We start from the raw sequence: 25,341 nt of genomic DNA, 5'->3' as shown, positions 1-25,341 counted from the left end.
TAAGGTGCAAGGTCTAATTGATGCGGGCTAGCTGAAATTTGAGGAGAATCACGTGTAAATCTTGACATTGACAAGAGATGCCACACATGGGGCAATTTTAAAAGTTGTTGTTAGATGTCTCTAATGACTCATCAGGATTTTCAAGTTTGTACCATTATTGTAAACCACAGTTACAATGTTAAATGAAATGGATGAAGTTGATATCTTTGTCCCTCATCCTCTCACAAACGCATCTTTGCTTATTCAACTTTCACCGGAATGTGGGTGCAAGCCATTGGTCTGTTTGCTCAAGCGACCTGTGCTCCTGAGTTTGGACTTCCAAGACTGTTCAATCAGAGATTACTCATCTTGCACATTGTTGGGGGCGCCGTAAAACAACGAGTAAAGTTCAAAACAAATAAGTTTCAAAATAAAAATAAAATAAAGTGTTCAAAAAGAAAAAAAAGCATTTGATTGACTGTGTTTTCAAGACGTTCATGTGACCTCATTTTATCATCCTGGAAAGTTTGTCTTTTTAGAAAGAAGTGAGTTATCAAGAATAGGATGTTGGACAAATGGCCTCAGTTATCTTAAGAAGGGGGGGGGGGGGGTAAATTAAGATACAAAGACTATTCCCTAATTAAACTTTCACTCTCTCTTTTCGGATTAACAATGCACACAGGGACAACCCTTCCCTTGTGTTCAAGAATCCCCTACAACAAGAGACCCACGGTCTCTTAATCCCTTTTCAGAAATAAGAAGAAGAGAAGAAGAGGTCTCTCTTAAAAGAGATGGATTGTACAATGAAGATCAATCAAAATTCTTTATTGAATATGCAAGTGGTTGACCAAGGAATCTTTTGAGAGGATAAAGACATTTCAGTTTAGAAAAACTCTTAATCTTTTGAGAGGATAAAAATTTTTGGGCAATGAAAACTCTCTTTAAATTCGTGTTTCCAAGTCACATATAAATAGACCTTTGATGGCCGTTCATAAACCATTTGAATAAAACTTAGGAGTCATTTGACTTAATCCATCAACTGAAAAATCCTTCAACTATTTCTCGTCCTTGGAAAATTCTTTTTGCAAGAATCAACTGCATCTTTCATTCTTCCTCACTACGAGGTTGTGAAAACAAGACAACGATTGTACCTCAAAGCCCTACACTGGGGCAATGAAAGGCACCATGCATAAACCTCAAACGAACCTAGGGGCAGATTAGAAGTTCTCACCCAATAGGTTCCTTGCTACAAGGTCATGACGAAAGACAACGATTGTACCTTAAAGCCCTACACTGGGGCAACGAAAGGCACCATGCAAAAACCTCAAGCGAACCTAGGGGCAGATTAGAAGTTTTCACCTAATAGGTTCCTAGCTACAAGGTCATGACGAAAGATAACAATTGGTACCTTGAAGCCTCACACTGGGGCAATGAGGGGCATTGTGCATGAGCCTCAAGTGAACATAGGGGCAGATAAAAAGTTCTCATCCGTCGATGTTTTTAAACAAGAAAAAAAAGGGGGGGAGACAAACCCTGGAATTTCAATATATTGACAAAACATCAAACGGCTCCATTGCCGTCACTCCAAAATGGTCAAGTGACTAAATCAAACAGAACATACACTCTGAGGGAGTTCCCGGAAAGATTTGCAAAAGATAGGATAAGGTTGCATGAATTATCACCTTTTTCAAAAGGACAGTCAATCTGTGTTTTCCAAAAAAATTAAATCAAAATCAAAATCACAAAATAGGGAAAGAATGTCCTGAACATTGTACAACTTTCCATTGCATTGCATTGTTTCATGTGCGGTCAGCATTACCAAATTTCACGACAAAGGTTGCATGCGTCTGCATCCCTAAAAATCATGTTAACTGCATAGATTTCCTACATCTCATGTCCAATCATGTTGGATGACCGGCCCTCTCCATGAGTCGATCTCTTGCTTTCTCATAAAGGTGGACCCTTGGGTACTAGTACCTATCACCTTTAGAGGACTATATGTCCTCGCCATCAGAGGACTGCACATCCTCGCCTACAAAGGGCTGCACGCCTTCGCCTTTAGAGGGCTATGCGTCCTCATTTTCAGTGTGCTCCATATCCACACCTTAGGAGAATATAAGTTCCTTTGCCCTTAGATGCTTAACCGAGACTTGCGCTCCCGGTTAAGGGGCCAGTAGTTTCCTTTTATTAGTTCCGGGGCCACATCCTGACATTGGAGGGCGACCAACTGTGCGAGCACATCCAGAAAGGGAGGCTATCACGCATCTACTATGCATACCGGGGCAAGATTTCCCCCGTGCCGCTGCAAAAAGACGAGTGCGGATCATGCGCACCAACATGACCACTCTTACATGGATGACATTGCTATTTAGCAACATTCAGCCCAGCGACCACAATGCCAATCTCCCCCTGTAGATGTATCAGTTGGTCTGTGTCGTCATGACATAGGTAAGTATGCACGTGACTCAATTCATTTCTGATGTCATCTATTGTTTGCAGGGATCGCACCCACAAGACACCCAGTGGACCCGAAGAAGTCCAACAGGGCCCCAGGGTTTCCAGCTCTTGTTACAGGCCTCTGTCAGTCCTACAGGGTGCCTGTTCCCCCAACAAGGTCATGTCATCGTGACATAGGTAAGTATTCATATGGTTCAACTGATTTCTGATACCATCTATTGTTTGCAGGAATCGCACCCACAAAGACACCCAGTGGACCTGGAGAAGTCCAACAGGGCCCTGGGGTTTCCAGCTCTAGTTATGGGCCTCTGTAGTCCTACAGGGTGCCCGTTCCCCCAGACAAGGTCACGTCATCATGACATAGGTAAGTATGCACATCGCTCAACTGATTTCTGATTTCATCTATTGTTTGTAGGGATCGTGCCCGCAAGACACCCAATGGACCCGAAGAAGTCCAACAAGGTCTTGGAGTTGCCAAGCTCTAATTACGGGCCTTTGTCAGTTCTACGGAGTGTCTGTCGCCCCCAGCAAGGTCATCAGCCCCCTACTAATCGAGCTTTCATCAAGAAGTACTATGTCCCCAGGCGGGCGCAGGGCGAAACACCACAGCAGCCTGGGGATGGCCGGTAGCGGGCAACAGATGCACCGCCATCACCTCTAGAGTTCACCTCAGCTCTTCCAGAAAAAGGTTAGAGCGTTGCTTACGACCCATGGCCGACCAATAGGCGACCAAGTCCAAAGCCAAAGGTAAGCAAAGTACTAGGTCCGTGACCGACAAGCCATCACGCGTCCAGCTCAAGACGTTAAAGAAGCGCTACTAGGAGGCAACCTAGTACCTTTTAAATCTCTGCTTGTTATTTGATCACCTTTGTTTCTCAAGTCATAGCAGGACACACCTAGTTGCTCATGATCCTATGAATTTAAATAGAACAAGCACAAGATCGGAATGTAGTCATACCTCACAAATATATATATATATATATATATATATATATATATATATATGTTTAGGTAGCAAGATACCTTGGACACGCATGTATATAGCAAAATACCTCATGGAAAAAAAGAGAGCAAAAAGAGAGTGCGCAATAAAAGAATAAGAAGGAAGAAAGATTTCCAACTTTTCTTTGAAAGATTTTACTGATCTTAACCAGTTTCTGGAAAAAAAATGTGTATACACCTGAAGAGTGAATGCTGTGAAAATTTTCCGAACGCCCAAAATGGACTCGGATGAATGCATGATTTGGAAAAGAACATATTTTGGAAACACTGGGTTGACTTAAAATAAAGAAAATGAATCCTGAGCCCTAGTGTCACATGACCATAAAAACTTGATGCTTGAGTGTCCACATCGGTGCATGCATGACCAGTTTTGCATAAAATTTCCTAATCATCATTGTTGCATGTGTATCATGGAAATAATGTAGGACATCCCCTTTATCCCCGAACCGCTGGCCAAACCCTGACATATATCATGACCAGCCGTTCTACAAGCCTTGAGCCCAAAATCCCAACTTATCATAAACCTTGACCCAGGGTGAGATGTCAATCCTTGCCCTCGGAAAACAAAAAAAAAAGAGAAAAAAAAGAAAAATTCCCAATCAAAGAGTGGGAGAAAGCAAAAAAAGGAAAGAAAATTCCTGATCAAGGATCAGAAGAAAAAGAAACATCCAGAAAGGTCTTTGGACCAGACAATATCTGAACAGTACATAATTGTCACCAAGTAAACAAGAAAAAGGAAACCACGACCTAAAGTGGTCCTCTCCCTTTGATTGCCGACAAAATCCTATGCGCTAGCGACTTTCTCGCCACACACTAAACAAAAACAAAAGAGGAAAATGCAAAAACACTCAAAGCCAAATTCCCCACCTAAAAACCATTCCCAAAATAAGTCCTATTGATCCATGATCACGCATGTAATCTTTGATTTGATAGGAAATGATTTGCAAAATCAAATCATGACATATCTATGGTTCGGAATTAGGATAAAACACTTACCTGTGTGAGGTTGATACACTTTGAGTGATTTTCTCCTATTTTTGTTGGACCCAGTGTTTCCTCTAAATGGTCGTTTAGAAACGAAATGCTAACATCCAAAATCTCATTTATGGTTATGAGAAAATTTCATCAGCATACTCTCTTTCCCCGATAGCCACATCATTTTTCATAAAAAAAGGAGCATATGTTGCTTTGATCAGTTGGAAGTTTTGTCTCTTTACTAAAGCATGTTTGCATTTTAGTGAGGAAAACACCGAGACTATTTTTAGTCTCACAGTTATCAAGAACTACGTAGGTCTGAGTTCCTCATCACAAATTGAGGATATGTAGGAGCAAAAGCCCTGCTTTTGTCGACCACCCCACTTTTTGTTACCGTGACCCAAGAGTCCGGTGGCATGCGGAGCCACATGACCGTGGGATCCCTAGATCCGTATTTCTTTTTTTATGTTATGTTTATGTTTCCGTTTTTTCCTGTTACGTATCATTTTATTTTTGTATAACTAAGGGACTAACGTTTGTTTCGTTTTGATTGACTTTTGTTTTGTACATACATATCGTTTGAGTCGTTACGTTAGTTGTTGTCAATAGTGTCTGTTGAAGTTCCGAAATCACGTAGAATTTTTCATTTTAGGAACGTCGTCCAAAATAAAAAAAAATGATGAACCAAAATCATGATAAAAAGAAAGAAGCGTTGTGAATAAATGTCTACGTATATAAAGAAAAAGAAAAATGTTTCTCATATATGAATGTGGAAGGAAAATGTGTATAGAAGGATTTTTGCGTGTGTAAATAATGTGTGAAAAGAAATCCTTGTGTGTGTGAACAACGAGTGTATATAAAGAAACTTTTGTATGAACCATAGGTGTGTGTTGGGAAAAATGAAAAAATCTTTCAACGTAAATAAGGTTTGTATATAGACCGTGTGACGTAAAGAAAAAGAGTTCCAATGCGTGTACAGAAAAAGTTTGTCATGTATAAGAATGTAGATATACAAAGAAAAGTTTTCCTCATAGAGGGCCATGGGTGTATAGTTTTTGTGAATATAAAAATGAAACAAAAAGGAAAAAGAAAGAAAGACCTCGAAGGTCGACATGTTATGGTTAGGAAGAATAAATCATTCGTAGAGAGCAAACATATCTTCTGGAAACAAGGGACTGACGCTAAGAGTTTATTTTCCTAAATAACCGAGATAAGAATGGATGAATTCATTGAATTGATGAAAGAACATAATTTGGAAACATTGGGTCTGTTTGTGTAAATTCCCGACCGTAGTATTAGAATGCCATAAACGGGATGCTTGAGTACCCACCTGGCTGTGGCCATGACTAATTTTGCACGTTGTTTCCAAATCATCATTGTCGCGCGTGCCTTGTGGAATAATATGGAAGTTCGGCCCGAGACCGACACCTTGACACCCAAATTTGTTTTGCCCCGGATATCAAGATCGGGCTCCCACGATAAAAGCCCCCATTGAGACACAACCTTAGACTATTTTGGACCTTGGCCTATCAAAAGAACCCTCATCCTCTCCCTCGAAGCAAAGGACAGCGGAATCTCCTCAAGGGAGAGCGAATGGAATGCTAAAACCCGATTTCCCAAAGAAAGGAATGGAGAAGAAAAAATGAAAATAAGGAAAAGGAAAAAAAATGAAAAGAAAGGAAAAGAAGGATTCCCGATCGAAGATCGGAAGGAAGTAAAAAGGAAATCGGAGGAAAACAGAATAATTCCCGATCAATGAAAAAAAAACGGAAAGTCTTCAGACCAGATAAATTTTTGGCAAGGTAAGTGGCTGCCGGCGAAGGAAAACCCTTTTTGGTGTCTCTTCCTTTCGAATTGCCATTCAAGGTCATTCTCGATTAGTGATATCCCACCCCACATAAAAAAAGAAAAGAAAAGAAAAGACCGAAACACTCAGCTTCCTCTCCAAAAACACTACCTTCGAGAAAATCCTATTGATCCGTGATTATGCGTTTGATCTCTGATTCAATAGGAAATCGTGTGCAAAATAAAGTCATGGTGCAGTTATGGTTTTGGAATAGGGTGAAACACTTGCCTGTGTGAGTTCTTATACACTATGAGTGATTCATTCCCAATTCCAGTTTAACCCGATGTTTCCCCTGAATATTGACATCCTGCCCTTCATTTTCGGTTACAAGGAAGATTACCCTTGGCATGAGTATATTGTTTCTCTAAGATATGGTGCTCTCGCGAATGATTTTTTTTTCTTTGCAAAAAGCATGTTTGCCCTTTTTAGGTGAAAGAGGAAAAAATCGGTGGACCGTTCGGTCCTATCGCCTTTTTTTCGGAGCCCCATGAATTGCGTTTTCGTTCATGCATCCTCCACCCACGAATTTGGAGCCATGCGTAGTGATTGCTTAGTGCAATTCTCCATCCTCGCCTTTTTTTGGAGCCCCATGAATTGCGTTTTCGTTCATGCATCCTCCACCCACGAGTTTGGAGCCATGCGTAGTGATTGCTTAGTGCAATTCTCCATCCTCGCCTTTCTTTCTGAGCCCCATGAATTGCGTTTTCGTTCATGCATCCTTCACCCACGAGTTTGGAGCCGTGCGTAGTGATTGCTTAGTGCAATTCTCCATCCTCGCCTTTTTCTCGGAGCCCCATAAATTGCGTTTTCGTTCATGCATCCTCCACCCACGAGTTTGGAGCCATGCGTAGTGATTGCTTAGTGTAATTCTCCATCCTCGCCTTTTTTTCGGAGCCCCATGAATTGCGTTTTCGTTCATGCATCCTCCACCCACGAGTTTGGAGCCATGCGCAGTGATTGCTTAGTGCAATTCTGCATCCTCTCCTTTTTTCGGAGCTCCATGAATTGCATTTTCGTTCATGCATCCTCCACCCATGAGTTTGGAGCCATGCGTAGTGATTGCTTAGTGCAATTCTCGATCCTCGCCTTTTTTTCGGAGCCCCATGAATTGCGTTTTCGTTCATGCATCCTCCACCCACGAGTTTGGAGCCATGTGCAGTGATTGCTTAGTGCAATTCTGCATCCTCTCCTTTTTTCGGAGCTCCATGAATTGCATTTTCGTTCATGCATCCTCCACCCATGAGTTTGGAGCCATGCGTAGTGATTGCTTAGTGCAATTCTCGATCCTTGCTTTTTTTCGGAGCCCCATGAATTGCGTTTTCGTTCATGCATCCTCCACCCACGAGTTTGGAGCCATGCGTAGTGAATGCTTAGTGCAATTCTCCATCCTCGCCTTTTTTTCGGAGCCCCATGAATTGTGTTTTCGTTCAACCTCCACCCACGAGTTTGGAGCCATGCGTAATGATTGCTTAGTGCAATTCTCCATCCTCGCCCTTTTTTTGGAGCCCCATGAATTGCGTTTTCATTCATGCAGCCTCCATCCACGAGTTTGGAGCCATGCGTAGTGATTGCTTAGTGCAATTCTCCATCCTCGCCCTTTTTTCGGAGCCCCATGAATTGCGTTTTCGTTCATGCATCCTCCACCCATGAGTTTGGAGCCATGCTTCATGATTGACTAGTGAGGACTCTCTAGTGCAATCCTCCATCCTCGCCTTTTATCAGGAGCCCCATGAATTGCGTTTTCGTTCATGCATCCTCCACCCAAAGAGTTTGGAGCTATGCTTCATGATTGACTAGTGAGTACCCTCTAGTGCAATCTTCCATTCTCCAATGTGTTCTTCACCGTCAAGTGCGGACCCTCTTGAATGGGAAATTTTATTTTCCCGATTGATCCCTTTGCCAAACGTGTATATGTATATTATATTATTGTTGTTGTTGTTTGTATTTTGTTTTGTAGTATGCAGAGAAAGAAGAAGGAGAGACGGAGGTCGTCATGGACTAATTGCGGAAAGGGCGAAGACGGACGAAATTAGTGTCTTATCTTTGCTTTCCTCTTATCTACGATAAAAGGTAAGTAAAGAGGGGCAACTGTCATACCCTAATTTCGTCCCGGGATTATTACTTGGTGACATGCAACCTTTGATTGGCCGCTTCGAGATACTTGGCACCCTTTGTTGCACAATATGTGAAGTCCTGAGACGCGCCGAAAATCAAAAGAAAGCATGGTTACGCGATCCGTGAAATTCCGTAATGTGGCGGAAACCAAAAGGAGGTGTTGTTACGCAATCCGTGAGTTTCCGTAACTTTTTCGAAAGCTAAAAAAGAGTAAATACATGATCCGTAAGGATCCGTAACCTTACGGAAAGAAAATAAGTATCGTTACGAAATTCGTAAAGTTTCGTAACGTTACGGAAAAAGAATCACCAAAAAAGGTAAAGGGGGTGTGAACTTATCAATATAGGGGTGTAAATAGCAATTAAAATCTAGGCCCTTCCGGAACATTTTGGAGGTTGGGTTGCTTATGGAGGAAGTAACTGGGCGGCAAGCTCCTCCACGTTTTTGAAAAATGGTTTCCGGGGCTTCCGTAATACTTCCGTAAAATTTCCGAAAACCTTGGGTAAGCATATTCCACTTGACATTGGTGAAAGGGAAGAGAAAAAACATGAAAATCAAATTCGAAAACACTTCTGTAAGGCTTTCGTAACTTTTCCGTAAAATACGAAAAGGGGGGTGAACTTAGTAATTCGGGTGCGCTTAGAAATCTTCTTCATTAAGTCTCTGGGCGGCAAGCACCTCCCTTTTTTTCTATAAATAGGGGAGGGGGGAGCTGTTTCAAAATGTTCAAGACACCTTTGGCTATGCATTTCGGCTATTTTGGGCAAAAAACACGTTTTTGTGAAGAAAAATCGAGTCGAAGTGCTTCCGTAACGCTTCCGTAAGCGATTCTGTGGAAATTCTTCGTCGTTCTTCACCGTTCTTCATCCGTTCTTCGTTCGTTCTTCATTCTTCAACGGGTAAGTTTTCGAATCCGAGACTTTCAATTCATTTCTTGTTTTGTGTACTTTCACTTTAATTTCGTTTACTTTCAGTTTTCTTTTCTTCCGTTTTTAACGTGCTTTAACCGTTTATTTAAGCCGTTTTCTCGCCTAATAAATGATAAAATGAATTTCAACCGATCATTTGTGTTGTAATCTCGTTTAATCACTGTTAAAACAAAATCTAACCGATCGTTCACGTTGTAACCACGGTTAAACCAAAAAGAGGTAAAATAATAATATAATAATCAAAAAATATCTTTTAGTAAAATAAACCAAAAAAAATCAATCGGACGTTTTCTCTTTGGGATTTCTCGTTCTTAATTGAATTGACTAATAACTAAAGTGAAACTAAGGCTAAAATCAATTCGCCAAGTCAAGCTCGTCCACAAAAAAATCACTAAAAAAAGGGATTTGAAAGTTTATTATCTCAGTCTTTCTTACCAAGTTAATGGATCAATTTAAAGGTCCAATGCCTTAAATGAACCCTTTACAAGTAAAAAGAATCACTTGATTCGCCCCTTTTGAAAGAACTACGTAGGTCTGATTTCCTCTTCGATGGAGGGTACGTAGGAGCAAAAGCCCCGCTTTTGTCGACCTCAAAAAAATAAAAAGAAATAAAAGGTAAGATAACACAATTTCCACAATTCTAAAAAATAGGCTGTTGTCCTTTGAGACAAACGTGAAAGGTGCTAATACCTTCCTCAAACTTAAATACAACTCCCGAACTTAGAATTTTCTTTTTGACCGGTTTCCTCCGGTTTTTCCGACGTTTTCCACAAATAAACGTTGGTGGCGACTCCGCGCATCTTTCCTCCTTTGGAAAGCGCACCAGTGAGCCTCGCCTTCGCTCGCCCGCAAAAGGGCATGTTGCGACACTGTGACAGTTGGAGATGTATTTTCCTTCTGCTGTCTTTGACATCATGGTTCACTTAATTGTTCACCTGGTAAGAGAAATCAAATGTTGTGGTCATGTTTATCCGTGCTGGATGTACCCGGTTGAGTGGTACATGAAGATCTTAAAAGGGTATACCAAGAATCTACATCATCCAGAAGCATCTATTGTTGAAAGGTATATTGCATAAGAAGCAATTGAATTTTGTTCAGAGTATATTGAAAAGGCTAAACCTGTTGGGCTTCCTGAGTCTCACCATGACGACAGAGTGTGCAGTAAGGGTTCAAGAGGACTGCATGTTATCACTCCAAGTGTAGAAGATTTGTTACAAGCTCACTTGTATGAGTTGAAAAACAGTAATGAAGTTTTTCCATACATACTTCAGCGTGAAGGTTTAGTAAAACAAAGTAATCCAAAAATGTCAAAGAACTGGGTCTTGAAAAACCATAACAAGACTTTCTCTGTTTGGTTTAAAGATACAATCTTTGCTGATGAAAATGCTTCTGAAACATTAAGAAAGCTAGTAGATGGGCCTAAAAGAAATGTTATAACTTGGCAAGGATACGACATAAACAAGTATTCCTTTTACACAAAAGCACAAGACGAGAAAAGTGCAATGCAAAACAGCGGGTTCATTGATGAAATTTAGGAGTTTAACTATGTCAAATTTACTGTTTGTGTTTTCAAATGTAAGTGGGTTGACAGCAACACCGGTGTGCAAATCGATGATGTAAGATTTATGTTGGTAGACCTAAAGAAACTAGCTTACCAGAATGACCTTTTCATCATGGCAGAACAAGCTAAACAAGTATTTTATATGCAAGACCCTTGTGATGAAAGATGGTCTGTGGTTCTACACGGGAAAACAATTGGTGTTAATGTAGAAGATGATGATTCATACATGGACACTTATGTTAGTCCTTTGTCCACACAAATGACTCTTAACATCGTCGGAGAGGAAGAAGCTGGCGACGTTCATGCTAATCGTAATGATCACGATGAAGGAGAATTAATTAACATCGTCTAACGTAATTTTCTAATTATGTATTTCATTTCGGTACATTCATTTACATAACTCATTCAATGTTTTTTGATAATATTAACTAACTCAAGTTTTTGTTTTTAAAGGACCATGGCTACTCGAGCTGCCTCACCTCCTCCTCCTTCTCCCGCAGACGCATTAGCATCTCCGTCTACCTTGAAGCAGACATGCAAAGCCACACGGCTATGTTCGTTGGCCACTAGACCACCTGGGGCAGAGAGATCAGTGGTCCACGTCGATCCTACGACCAGCAAGGCTGACGGTCCCCACAAGAAGAAATTAAGAACATATTTGGGGATTGTCACTTGTGATAAGGTCGACGTGACATACGAGAGCTGGAAGAAAGTCCCTGCTGCTCAGAAGGATTTAATATGGGAGGATATTTAGGTATTTTAGTTTTCTTCTTTGATTTTCTTTATTAGCAAAAATTAATAATTTACTAACAATAAAACCTAATTTATTGTTTGTTAGACGGAATTTGAAATCCCTGAAGCTTTTGACAGTAGGACAAAGAAGAAAGTTCTCCAAACTGCAGGCGAGTGGTGGAGGTAGTTTAAATCAAACTTGATGAGGAAATGGGCACTTGCAGCCGACAAGGACGGTGTGGACGACACTGTTTGTGAAAAATACGACATTAGAAGGAGAAATGGGCCTAGTTTTGTCAGACCCGTAGAAACCCTGCGTGGGAGGTATGTACTTTGTCATTTTAGTTGTTTTCCACAAAAAATTAACTTATTATAATACATTGTAATCATCAGTTTCATCAATGTTCGATTTTTGCAGGATGTGAGAAAAAAAGCATAGGCCATCCAGAAGCAAAACACTGCCCCCCCCCCCCCCACGTGTTGTCTCGTGGGGGTTATGAATATTTAGAACAAAAGCTTATGGCGGAGAAGACAAAGAAAATACTGGAGGAAGCTGCCCAATCCGGAAGCACTGTGGGCGTCATAGACCCTCCATCTCCGATCAGACGCCACATGAAGTGGAAGATGGCCCGCACCAAGAAAATTGGGCAGATGACGTCTGAGACAGCAAAGGAAATTACTGAGAAGATTGTAAGTCATTTTCAATTAAGAATTGTAATTATGTTTGTTTATTTTGTGAATGTCTTGGACAAATATATGTCTTTTGTACAAGATTCTTTGGAGGAGTAGGCGTCACAGGGATCGTTCATCCCCCATGGACGTCAGGATGTCCTGACTGCTACCATTGGGCGACCAGAACACCCTGGCTATGTCTGTGCTACTGGAGCCGGTGTCACCATAAAGCAATACTTCGGATCGGCTCCACGAACCTCCTGCAATTCTTCCTCCCTGCCTCCTGAAGACCTACAGCAGCTGACCCAACAAATCAAGGACCTGTTGGAGGAGTCGATCACAGAAATAGTGACTCGACAGCTGATGGCATCCTTCAGCCAAATGCAATCCCAGTTTCAATCACAGGGACTTGCACTGCCTCCGGAGCCTGAGGTTGGTCCCTCAGGTGCGTGCGTCAGCACAAAGGAGAGTTGTGTCGATCCCTCAGGGAACGATACAGAGACGGGTGACTCAGACAAATGTGGGCTGTATGTTGAAAAAAATCCTTCCCTCCTGGTTGCCCTAGTAAGACTTTATGAGGGATCCATAGCGGTTCACAACATCCCTTTGTTGCATGGCCAAGTGAAGGTTGGTGTTAAGGAAGTTAAAGATGCAGAGGCTCGCGTTCCTGTGCCCACTGACGAGGTTACCTTAGTAGGGCAAGCACTTAAAATCTTCCTTGCTTGGCTAACACATCTCATGAAGCATTTATCAAAATAGGTATTTTACTCTGATTATATGCTTCTTTTTTTCAATTGATTTGTTCACTGTAATCAAAACTTGTTAATTAACTATTGTCGTAACCTACCCTTCGGCGAGAGGGCGACGCGGGCTCATGGGTGCGTCTTCTAAGGGAGGAAAACGCGTGGAGTCTCCACCAACGTTTATTTGTGGAAAATGTAAAAAAAACCAGAAAGGTGTGGTCTACAAACTTTAAGTGTGAAAGGTTTGGGAGTTGTTTTTACGCACGGGAAAGGTATTAGCACCCCACACGTCTGTCACAAGGGATGGCAGCATTTAATCAAGTGTGCAAATATGACTTCAAAATGTTTTATTTTCCCTTTTTGTGTTTTTATGCTTTTTATGCTTTTTTGTATTTTTTATCTTTTTGTGGTCGACAAGGGTGTTTCCTTCACTCCTACGTATCCTCAATGGCGATGAGGAAATCAGACCTACGTAGTTCTTTTAGAACTAAATGTTGGTTAAGTTGTTTTTATCTTTTTTCGCAAGATATATTTTAATCGAACAAAATTCGTTTAAGGCGTTGGACCATTGAACGATCTTTTGATTCTTTTGAAAGGAGATAAACGTTAAGGCGTTGGACCATTAATGATCTCTTTGTTTTGAAAGGAGAGAAACGTTAAGGCGTCAGACCATTAACGATCTCTTGGGGTGGTCAACAAAAGCGGGGCTTTTGCTCCTATGTATCCTCAATTGCTATTAGGAAATCAAACCTACGTAGTTCTTGCAAAAGCGGTAAAGTTACGTCTTGATTTTATGCTTTTGAACGGTCCATGTTAACCGATAAAAGCAAAGAAGACCGTTTAAGGCGTTGGACCTTAAAAACGGTTTTTAGTGATTTTTGCGGACAAAGCTTGATTTATGAGTTGATTTTAGCCTTAGTTTCACTTTGGTTATTAGTCAATTCATTCAAGGAAACTTTCAAAGAAAAATGTCCGATTGATTTTTTTGATTTATTTTATTATTTTTTTTTCAAGATATTTTGACTATTTTATTATTATTTTGCTTTTTTTGGTTTAACCGAGGTTATAGTGTGAACGATCGGTTAGATTTTGCTTTAACAATGATTAAACGAGATTACAACGCAAATTATCGGTTGAAATTAATTTTATCATTTATTAGGAGAGATAACGGCTTAAATAAACGGTTAAAGCACGTTAAAAACGGAAGAAAAGAAAATCGAACGTGAACGAGATGAAGATGAAAGCAAACAAAACAAGAAATGAATTGAAAGTCTCGAATTCAAACACTTACTGGTTGAAGAACGAAGAACGGACGAAGAACAGTGAAGAATGGAGGAAAATCTTCACAAATTTGCTCACGGAAACGTCTCGGAAGCGTTACGGAAGCACTTCGACTCGATTTTTCTTCGCGGAAACGTGCTTTTTACCCAAAATAACCGAAATGCATAGCCTAGGGGTCATGAACATTTTTGAAACAACCCCTCTCCCCTATTTATAGGGAAAAAGGGAGGTGCTCGCCGCCCAGAGGCATCTTGAGGAAGATTTCTAAGCGCACCCTAGTTACTAAGTTCACCACCCTTTTCGTACTTTACGGAAAAGTTACAGAAGCCTTACAGAAGTGTTTTGGATTTGATTTTCATCTTTTTTTTCTCTTCCCTTTCACCAATGTTAAGTGAAATATGCTTACCCAAGGTTTTCGGAAATTTTACGGAAGCCACGGAAGCCCTGGAAACCATTTTTCAACAAAACGTGGAGGAGCTTGCCGCGTTTGTGGAAGGGCCTAGATTCGAATTTCTATTCACACCCTATCTTGATAAGTTCTGATGTAAGCTCCATTGGAGCTTGTAGGCCTAGGATCTTCTTCATCAATGGATTCCTTTGCTTCTTGGAAGATGAATGGCAGTGGAATGGAGAAGGAAGAGAGAGAGGAAACGTCACTTCAAGGAGAAGACGAGTCTAGAAGAAGCTCACCACCATAGGAGGCCATGGATAAGAGCTTGGAGGAAGAAGGAGATGAATGAGGGGAGAGGGAGAAAAGAGCACGAAATTTTGTGCTCTAAATGAGCTTTGAAATCTGAAGTTTAATATTCAAATGATCAAAGTTGAAAAAAATGCGCACACATGACCTCTATTTATAGCCTAAGTGTCACACAAAAATGGAGGAAAATTTGAATTTCAATTCAAATTTCACTTGAATTTGAAATTGAATTTGTGGAGCCAAACTTTGGAGCCAAAATTTCACTAATTATGGTTAGTGAATTTTAGTTATGATTTAGCCCACTAATCCAAGATCAATTCCAAGATTCTCCACCCGTGCAGCCTAAGGCACCCACCCAGAGGGAAGCTCCCCAAGTTCCAACTCCGAACACGACTCGACCGGCCGGTAATTCCAACACGACAAGGAACTTCCCTCCGAGGCCATTGCCGGAATTCACCCCGCTCCCAATGACGTACGAAGATCTTCTACCATCCCTCATCGCCAATCATTTGGCCGTGGTAACTCCCGGAAGGGTCCTCGAACCCCCTTTCCCGAAGTGGTATGACCCTAACGCAACCTGCAAGTACCATGGGGGTGTCCCGGGGCATTCCGTCGAGAAATGCTTGGCCCTTAAATACAAGGTCCAACATTTAATGGATGCTGGATGGCTGACTTTCCAAGAGGATCGGCCCAATGTGAGAACCAACCCGCTCGTCAATCATGGAGGGGGAGCGGTTAATGCAGTTGAGTCCGATAGGCCGCACAGGTCTAAACCTTTAAGGGATGTGGCAACCCCTAGGAGGTTTATCTTTGAGGCCCTACAAAAAGGAGGTGTGATTCCCCATAGTGGGTGTAAGGAGGATTCCTGTCTGCTACACTCCGGCGAGATGCATGACATGGAGACGTGTTTGGAAGTAGAGGAATTATTACAGCGGATGATAGATCAAGGTCGACTGGAAGTCGGCATTGAAGGAAAAGAAGAGCAGCATATATGCATGCAATCTACGGAGGGGAGCGGTGTTGTGAAGCCCAAACCCTTGGTGATATACTTCACTAAAAGCGCAGCTTCGCAAAAGCCCGGACACCCTTTAATAGCCAAACCTGTTCCTTTCCCGTACCAAAATAGCCACGCGGTCCCGTGGAGATATACACCTCCGGGGAAGAAGGAAGAAGAAGTCACTGACGTCAGCTCGCTGTCAGCTAAAGTAACAAATATCACGGGACTGAGTGGTGTGACCCGTAGTGGTCGTGTGTTCGCACCTCCGGACCTACCAGTCCAACCCGCCGACGTCAAGGGAAAAGGAAAAGTGGTGGAAGAACAAGATGGCGAAGCACCCCACGCTTCGAATAAAGATATTCCAGCAAAGGGGCCCCCGGAGAAAAAGGATGGTAGAAAGGAGGTGTCGCTAGAGGAAGCCAACGAGTTCCTTCGGATAATTCAGCAGAGCGAATTCAAGGTTATCGAACAGCTCAACAAAACCCCGGCTAGGGTCTCGCTGTTGGAGTTACTTATGAGCTCCGAGCCTCATCGGGCTCTGCTAGTAAAAGTGCTGAACGAGGCTCACGTGGCCCAAGATATCTCGGTAGAAGGTTTCGGAGGGCTGGTCAACAATATCACTGCCAACAACTATCTTGCCTTCGCCGAAGAAGAAATCCCCGCCGAGGGGAGAGGGCATAATAAGGCTTTACACGTATCAGTCAAGTGTATGGACCATATCGTAGCCAAGGTGCTCATCGATAATGGTTCCAGTTTAAACGTGATGCCTAAGAGCACTTTGGAGAAGTTACCATTCAATGCTTCCCACTTAAAACCAAGTTCAATGGTGGTTCGGGCCTTCGACGGCACTCGCCGAGAGGTTAGGGGAGAGATCGATCTCCCAGTACAAATAGGCCCTCACACCTGTCAAGTCACCTTCCAAATAATGGATATTAACCCCCCCTACAGCTGCCTGTTGGGGCGCCCGTGGATTCACTCAGTGGGAGTTGTGCCTTCTACACTCCACCAAAAGCTGAAATTCGTAGTGGAGGGGCACTTGGTCATCGTGTCAGGCGAGGAAGATATCTTGGTAAGCTGCCCATCCTCCATGCCTTATGTGGAAGCCGCAGAAGAATCGTTAGAAACTGCTTTCCAGTCTTTTGAGGTGGTCAGCATTTCCTCCGTGGACTCCCTCTTTGGGCAGCCTTGTCTGTCCGATGCAGCGGTAATGATGGCCCGAGTTATGTTGGGGAACGGTTATGAATACGGGATGGGTTTAGGCAAAAACAACGGCTGCATAACTAGCCTGATAGATACCCAAGGAAATCGTGGGAAGTATGGTTTAGGCTATAAGCCCACTCAGGCGGACATGAAAAGAAGCATCGCGGGAAGGAAGAACAGTGGTCAAAGCTCGCGTTGGAGACAAGAAAGTGAAGGAAGCCTGCCCTGCCACATAAGTAGAAGCTTTATAAGCGCGGGTCTGGGAGACAAAGGTCAAGCGTTCGCGATATGCGAGGATGATATTCCGAGTACTTTGGATTTGGTACGACCATGCCCTCCTGATTTCCAGCTGGGAAATTGGCGAGTGAAGGAACGCCCCGGCATTTACGCAACGAGCATAATGTAAACCTTTACGGTTTTAAAAGCTCTATAGTTGGGCCTAGGCTTTAGAGTTTTTCCTTTTGTTAAGGCTTTGTGTCTTTTGTTTTTGAATTTATAATACAAGGATCTTTCTTCATCTGTTCCTGGTCTCTACCCATTCTCATTCATTTGCATGTTTACTTCTTTTTCTGAAACGGCAGATCCGATGACGAGTCCCTCGAAGGTACTAATACCTGGGACCCGCCTATCGACTTCGAGCGAGAAATGAATCAAACGGAAGATGAAGGAAATGAGGATGTGGGACTTCCCCCAGAACTAGAAAGAATGGTCGCCCATGAGGACCAAGAAACGGGGCCTCATCAAGAAGAAACAGAGCTAGTGGACTTAGGAATTGGCAGTGGAAAGAGGGAAGTAAAGATAGGTACAGGTATTACCGCACCTATCCGTGAAGAATTAATAATCCTGCTAAAAGACTACCAAGACATCTTTGCTTGGTCATACCAAGATATGCCCGGTTTGAGTTCTGACATTGTACAGCACCGATTACCTCTAAATTCCGAGTGTTCCCCGGTAAAACAGAAACTGAGAAGGATGAAGCTCGAAACATCCTTGAAGATAAAAGAAGAAGTGAAGAAGCAATTTGACGCTGGATTTCTGGCCGTCGCTCGGTATCCAGAATGGGTTGCCAACATCGTACCAGTTCCTAAGAAAGATGGAAAAGTACGAATGTGTGTGGATTATCGGGACCTGAATCGGGCCAGTCCCAAGGACAATTTTCCTTTACCACACATCGATATCCTCGTGGATAACACGGCCAATTTCGCTTTATTTTCCTTCATGGACGGTTTCTCTGGTTACAATCAGATAAAGATGGCGCCCGAGGATATGGAAAAGACTACTTTCGTCACCCTGTGGGGAACGTTCTGTTACAAGATGATGTCCTTTGGACTCAAGAATGCCGGGGCAACTTATCAACGGGCCATGGTAGCTTTGTTCCATGATATGATGCATCAAGAGATCGAGGTCTACGTGGACGACATAATTGCTAAATCTAAATCCGAGGAAGAACACCTTGTCAACCTGCGGAAATTGTTCGAAAGGCTTAAGAAATATCAATTAAGGTTGAACCCCGCTAAGTGTACCTTCGGGGTCAAATCAGGGAAATTGCTTGGTTTCATTGTAAGCCAGAAAGGGATAGAGGTAGACCCCGAAAAAGTGAAGGCTATCCTTGAGATGCCAGAACCCCGTACAGAGAGGCAAGTCCGAGGTTTCCTGGGGCGCTTGAATTATATTGCCAGATTCATATCGCAGCTCACCGCCATTTGTGAGCCGTTGTTTAAACTCTTGCGCAAAATCCAAACTGATCGGTGGAATGAGGATTGCCAAGAGGCTTTTGGAAGGATCAAAAAGTGCCTAATGAATCCTCCCGTGCTTATGCCACCAGTACCTGGAAGGCCTCTCATTTTGTACATGACAATCTTGGACGAGTCAATAGGGTGTATGCTGGGGCAACATGACGAATCCGGGAAGAAAGAGCGCGCTGTTTACTACCTAAGTAAGAAGTTCACGACCTGTGAGATGAATTACTCCTTGCTCGAAAGAACGTGTTGTGCTTTAGTATGGGCATCCTATCACCTAAGGCAGTACATGCTGAGCCATACTACCTGGTTGATATCCAAAATGGACCCGGTTAAGTACATCTTTGAAAAGCCAGCTCTCACAGGATGAATCGCCCGGTGGCAAGTCTTGCTATCTGAGTTTGATATAGTCTACGTCACCCAAAAGGCGATAAAAGGAAGCGCTTTGGCAGATTATTTGGCTCAACAGCCTCTTAACGACTACCAGCCCATGCATCTGGAATTCCCGGATGAGGACATCATGGCCTTGTTCGAGGAAAAGTTGGACGAAGATCGGGACAAATGGACTGTATGGTTTGACGGAGCGTCAAACATTCTAGGTCATGGCGTTGGGGCAGTGTTGGTCTCTCTGGACAATCAATGTGTACCTTTCACAGCCAGGCTAGGATTCGACTGCACCAACAACATGGCCGAATATGAAGCATGTGCCCTAGCCGTCCAGGCAGCAATTGACTCCAATGTCAAACTACTCAAGGTGTACGGCAACTCAGCGTTGGTAATCCATCAGCTGAGAGGGGAATGGGAAACTAGAGATCCCAAGCTGATACCCTACAAAGCCTATATCAAGGAATTGGCTAAGACTTTCGATGAGATCTCCTTCCATCATGTTCCCCGCGAGGAAAATCAAATGGCGGATGCACTTGCTACGTTGGCGTCTATGTTCCAGCTAACACCGCACGGGGATCTACCCTATATTGAATTTTGGTGCCGTGGCAAACCCGCAAATTGTTGCCAAGTGGAAGAGGAACGGGACGGAAAGCCTTGGTATTTCGACATCAAGCGATATGTCGTAAGCAAAGAATACCCGCCAGAGATTGCCGACAACGATAAAAGGACATTGAGGAGGTTGGCAGCCGGTTTCTTCATGAGCGGAAGCATACTGTATAAAAGAAATCACGACATGACACTCCTGCGGTGTGTGGATGCCAAAGAGGCAAATCACATGATCGAAGAAGTCCATGAGGGCTCGTTTGGAACGCACGCCAACGGACATGCTATGGCCAGGAAGATCCTAAGAGCAGGTTATTACTGGCTTACCATGGAAAGTGATTGTTGTGTCCATGTGAGAAAATGCCACAAATGTCAAGCATTCTCAGATAATGTCAATGCCCCACCACACCCTCTGAATGTCATGTCCGCCCCTTGGCCTTTCTCCATGTGGGGAATAGATGTCATCGGGGCCATCGAGCCCAAGGCCTCGAATGGTCATCGCTTCATCCTCGTAGCGATAGATTATTTCACCAAGTGGGTCGAGGCGGCTTCATATACCAATGTCACGAGGAATGTGGTGGTCAGGTTCATTAAGAAAGAGATCATCTGCCGATATGGTTTGCCAAGGAAGATTATCACGGACAACGGCACCAACCTGAATAATAAGATGATGGCGGAAATGTGCGAGGAGTTTAAAATCCAGCATCACAATTCCATGCCCTACCGGCCAAAGATGAATGGAGCCGTGGAAGCGGCCAATAAGAATATCAAAAAGATTATCCAAAAGATGACCGTGTCATACAAGGATTGGCACGAGATGCTCCCATTCGCGTTACACGGTTACCGGACTTCAGTGCGAACGTCAACTGGGGCAACGCCGTTCTCATTGGTATATGGGATGGAGGCTGTGTTACCGTTTGAGGTAGAAGTCCCGTCATTAAGGATCTTGGCAGAATCCGGATTAAAGGAATCAGAGTGGGCTCAAACACGCTACGATCAGCTCAACCTCATTGAGGGTAAGCGCTTAACGGCCATGAGTCATGGGCGCTTATACCAGCAAAGAATGAAGAGTGCATTCGACAAGAAAGTACGCTTACGCAAGTTCCATGAGGGAGACCTTGTGCTAAAGAAAATGTCCCATGCTGTCAAGGACCATCGAGGGAAATGGGCCCCGAACTACGAAGGGCCTTTTGTTGTGAAGAGGGCTTTTTCCGGAGGAGCCCTGGTGCTTACCAACATGGATGGTGAAGAGCTACCTTCACCCGTGAACTCTGATGTCGTCAAACAATATTATGCTTAGAAGCTGGGGCAATTAAGGATGTCGCTGCATGTTCTTTATCTTTATGCGTTTTCTGGATTTCCCCCAGGGATTTCCTGTCTGTTGTATCTCTCGTTACAATCTTTCAAAGAAATGAACGTGGATTCGAGGCTTTTAGTCCTCACGTTAGTTTCACACCTTGCGTTAATCTGTGATCACCTGAGCCCTTCCGCTCAGTTCATGGGATCCCCCAAGCGCTTAATTAGAATTGAACCTGAACCAACTTTCCCTAAATTTGCTACGTTTGAAAACATTCATACATACGCATACGCATACGCATACGCATGCATATTGTTGTGGTAAAAAAACAGGGGCAGGATCATCTTGGGCTACCTTCTGGGGGTAGAGACAAAACATGAACGGCAGAAACCAATCAAGGTAAGATAATGACGCTGTCAAGATTGGCCATACCTGGTTGTTTATTACTTGCAGGTACTTAAGGACGGATGCAAGTAGGGATGGGGTCACTGCGCAAGATAAGCAGAGAATGTCGCTGCGAGGCAGCCCCGTATCCTTTGTATTTTGCAGCTTTCTTTTACTATTTGTAAGAATAAGTAATCAACGCCTAATTCTAACCTAAGTAAGTTCAAGTTAGGCAAGATGCTAATCCATGAGAAGGGAGGGGACATGGTTAATGTTCCCCTCAAAAAAAAAAAAAAAAATGCAGGTTAGCTCGCCTGGGCGAGCCACCCCTGCACCAAATTATAAGAATGACGAAAGGGGGGGCGTTTTTACATTCAAAAACTTCTTTTCCCCCCTTTCAAAAGCCATACCCACGGGATTGACGAGTTTGCAGCCCTAGGGTCATCCTTTTTCGCATTTTTTGATTCCGTTTTGCGCTTTTGTTCATCACCACCAAGTAAGTGTTCCATCCCTAAGCTTTCTAGCTTTTCATTGGTGTATTTTGATCTCCTTTTGGTGCTCTAAATTGTGGGAGTGTGCTCAAATATATGGGGCAATTTTGGTTTGTTTTCTTGCTTGATTAGGTTGAATTAGGGGTTGGTATGGGATGGCCCTAGGCCTATAATGCATTTTGAAACAATGGGACATGCCACATTGTCCCCGTTCTCTTGCTATTGACGCCTAAACGCGCGCCCACCAAGTGTTCGGTGAAATGCCTCAATGGCATTAGCGCGTGACTTTTGTAAGGAAACAACCCATGGGGCATTTTGGTTTGTACATATTTTCTATTTTTGGAATATGTATTCATTCCCGAAAGAGGCTAGAGTAATTGCCCCACATAAATCCTAGGCCTAGAAACTAAAATTTTATGCAAAAAGAACACAAAAGGAGGTGCATATTGGGTAAAGTTACCCTTTTTGGCCAGCAATCAGCTATGGGCCACACTACAATATTTTCCCTACGCCTAGATGTTTAGGAATTTTGCTCGTCATGAATGTGTAGGTTTAGAATAGGTAGTGTAGCAACCTACCCTTCGGCGGGAGGGCGACGCGTGACTCGCGGGATGCGTGTTCCACGAAAGGAATACGCGCGGAGTCGCCACCAACGTTTATTTGAGGAAAACGTCGGAAAAACCGGAAAAGACGCGATCTACGAACTTTTAAGTGAAAGGTTCGGGAGTTGTATTTACGCACGGGGAAGGTATTGGCACCCCACACGTCCGTCCCAAGGGACGGCAGCCTTTAATCGAATGTGCAAACATGACTTTGATTTTTACGTTCCCTTTTATGTCCTTATATCCTTTATACCCTTTTTATATTTTTTCTTTTTTGTGGTCGACAAGGGTGTTTCCCTTTGCTCCTACGTATTCCTCAATTTGGGATGAGAAAATCAGACCTACGTAGTTCTTTCGGAACAAAGTGTTTGGTTTAAGTTTGTTTTTTGTCTTTTTTGCAAAATATGTTTTTTATTTGAACAAAAGGTCATTTAAGGTGTTGGACCATTAAATGGTCTTTTGATTTTGAAAGGAGAGAAACGTTAAGGCATCGGACCATTAACCGATCTCTTGTTTTTGAAAGGAGAGAAACGTTAAGGCATTTGGACCATTAACGATCTCTTGGGGTGGTCGACAAAAGCGGGGCTTTTGCTCCTACGTATCCTCAATTGCGATGAGGAAATCAGACCTACGTAGTTCTTGCAAAAGCGGTAAAGTCACATGTTGATTTTATGCTTTTGAACGGTCCATGTTAACCGATAAAAGCAAAGAGGACCGTTTAAGGCGTTGGACCTTAAAACGGTTTTTAGTGATTTTTCGGAAAAAAACTTGATTTGTGAGTTGATTTTAGTCTTAGTTTCACTTTGGTTTATTAATCAATTCATTCAAGGAAACTTCCAAAGAAAAACGTCCGATTGATTTTTTTTATTATTTTATTCAAAGATATTTTGATTATTTTATTATTATTTTTCAAGATATTTTGATTATTTTATTATTATTTTACTTTTTTTGGTTTAACCGAGGTTATAGCGTGAACGATCGGTTAGATTTCGTTTTAACAGTGATTAAACGAGATTACAACACAAATGATCGGTTGAAATTCATTTTATCATTTATTAGGTGAGAAAACGGCTTAAATAAACGGTAAAAGCGCGTTAAAAACGGAAGAAAAGAAAACTGAAAGTAAACGAAATTAAAGTGAAAGTACACAAAACAAGAAATGAATTGAAAGTCTCGAATTCGAAAACTTACCTGTTGAAGAACGAAGAACGAACGAAGAACGGATGAAGAACGGTGAAGAACGACGAAGAACGATGAAGAATTTCCACAGAATCGCTTACGGAAGCGTTACGGAAGTACTTCGACTTGATTTTTCTTCACGAAAACGTGTTTTTTGCCCAAAATAGCCGAAATGCATAGCCAAAGGGGTCTTGAACATTTTGAAACAGCTCCCCCCTCCCCTATTTATAGAAAAAAAAAGGAGGTGCTTGCCGCCCAAAGACTTAATGAAGAAGATTTCTAAGCGCACCCGAATTACTAAGTTCACCCCCCTTTTCGTATTTTACGGAAAAGTTACGGAAGCCTTACGGAGCTGTTTTCGAATTTGATTTTCATCTTTTTTCTTTTCCCTTTTACCAATGTTAAGTGGAATATGCTTACCCAAGGTTTTCGGAAATTTTACGGAAGTATTACGGAAGCCGCGGAAGCCCCGAAAACCATTTTTCAAAAACGTGGAGGAGCTTGCCGCCCAGTTGCTTCCTCCTTAAGCAACCCAACTTCCAAAATGTTCTAGAAGGGCCTAGATTTGAATTGCTATTTACACCCCTATCTTGATAAGTTCACCCCCTTACCTTTTTTGGTGATTCTTTTTTCGTAAAGTTACGGAAACTTACGAATCTCGTAACGATACTTGTTTTCTTTCCGTAATGTTACGGAACCTTGCGGATTACATAATCATCCCCCTTTTGACTTACGGAATGTTACGGAACCTCACTTAATTATGCAACGATGCTTCCATTTGATTTCCGGTGTGGCACGGAAACTTACGGATTGTGCATCAATATATTTTTGGTTTTTCGGCATGTCCTGGAATTTCATAAATTGCCTAATGATGGATGCCAAGCACCTCACAAGGACCAAAGAAAGGTCGCATGTCATCAAGCAAAGGTCCCCGGACGAAATTAGGGTATGACAGTTGCCCCTCTTTACTTGTCTTTTATTGGAGATAAAAGGAAAGTAAAGATAAGACACTAATTTCGTTCCTCTCGATTTGACGAGAGTCGCGGGTGACCATAAAATCTCCACATGCAAATGACTTGTTGTTCCCGGATTTTCACAAATTGCCTAATGATGGGTGCCAAGCACCTCACAAGGACCAAAGAAAGGTCGCATGTCATCAAGCAAAGGTACCCGGACGAAAATTAGTGTATGACACTAATTTCGCTCCTCTCGGTTGACGAGAGTCGCGGGTGACCATGACTTGTCGTTCCCGGATTTTCACAAATTGCCTAACGATGGGTGCCAAGCACCTCATAAGGACCAAAGAAAGGTCGCATGTCATCAAGCAAAGGTACCCGGACGAAAATTAGTGTATGACACTAATTTCGCTCCTCTCGGTTGACGAGAGTCGCGGGTGACCATGAAATTTCCGCATGTAAATGACTTGTTGTTCCTGGAGGAACAAAAGGTGCAGAAGACTATGTCAGCCTCTGC

This window comes from Glycine max, chromosome 14, assembly GCF_000004515.6.
Source record: "Glycine max cultivar Williams 82 chromosome 14, Glycine_max_v4.0, whole genome shotgun sequence".
Taxonomy (NCBI): Eukaryota; Viridiplantae; Streptophyta; class Magnoliopsida; order Fabales; family Fabaceae; genus Glycine; species Glycine max.
This window is presented reverse-complemented; position numbering follows the sequence as displayed.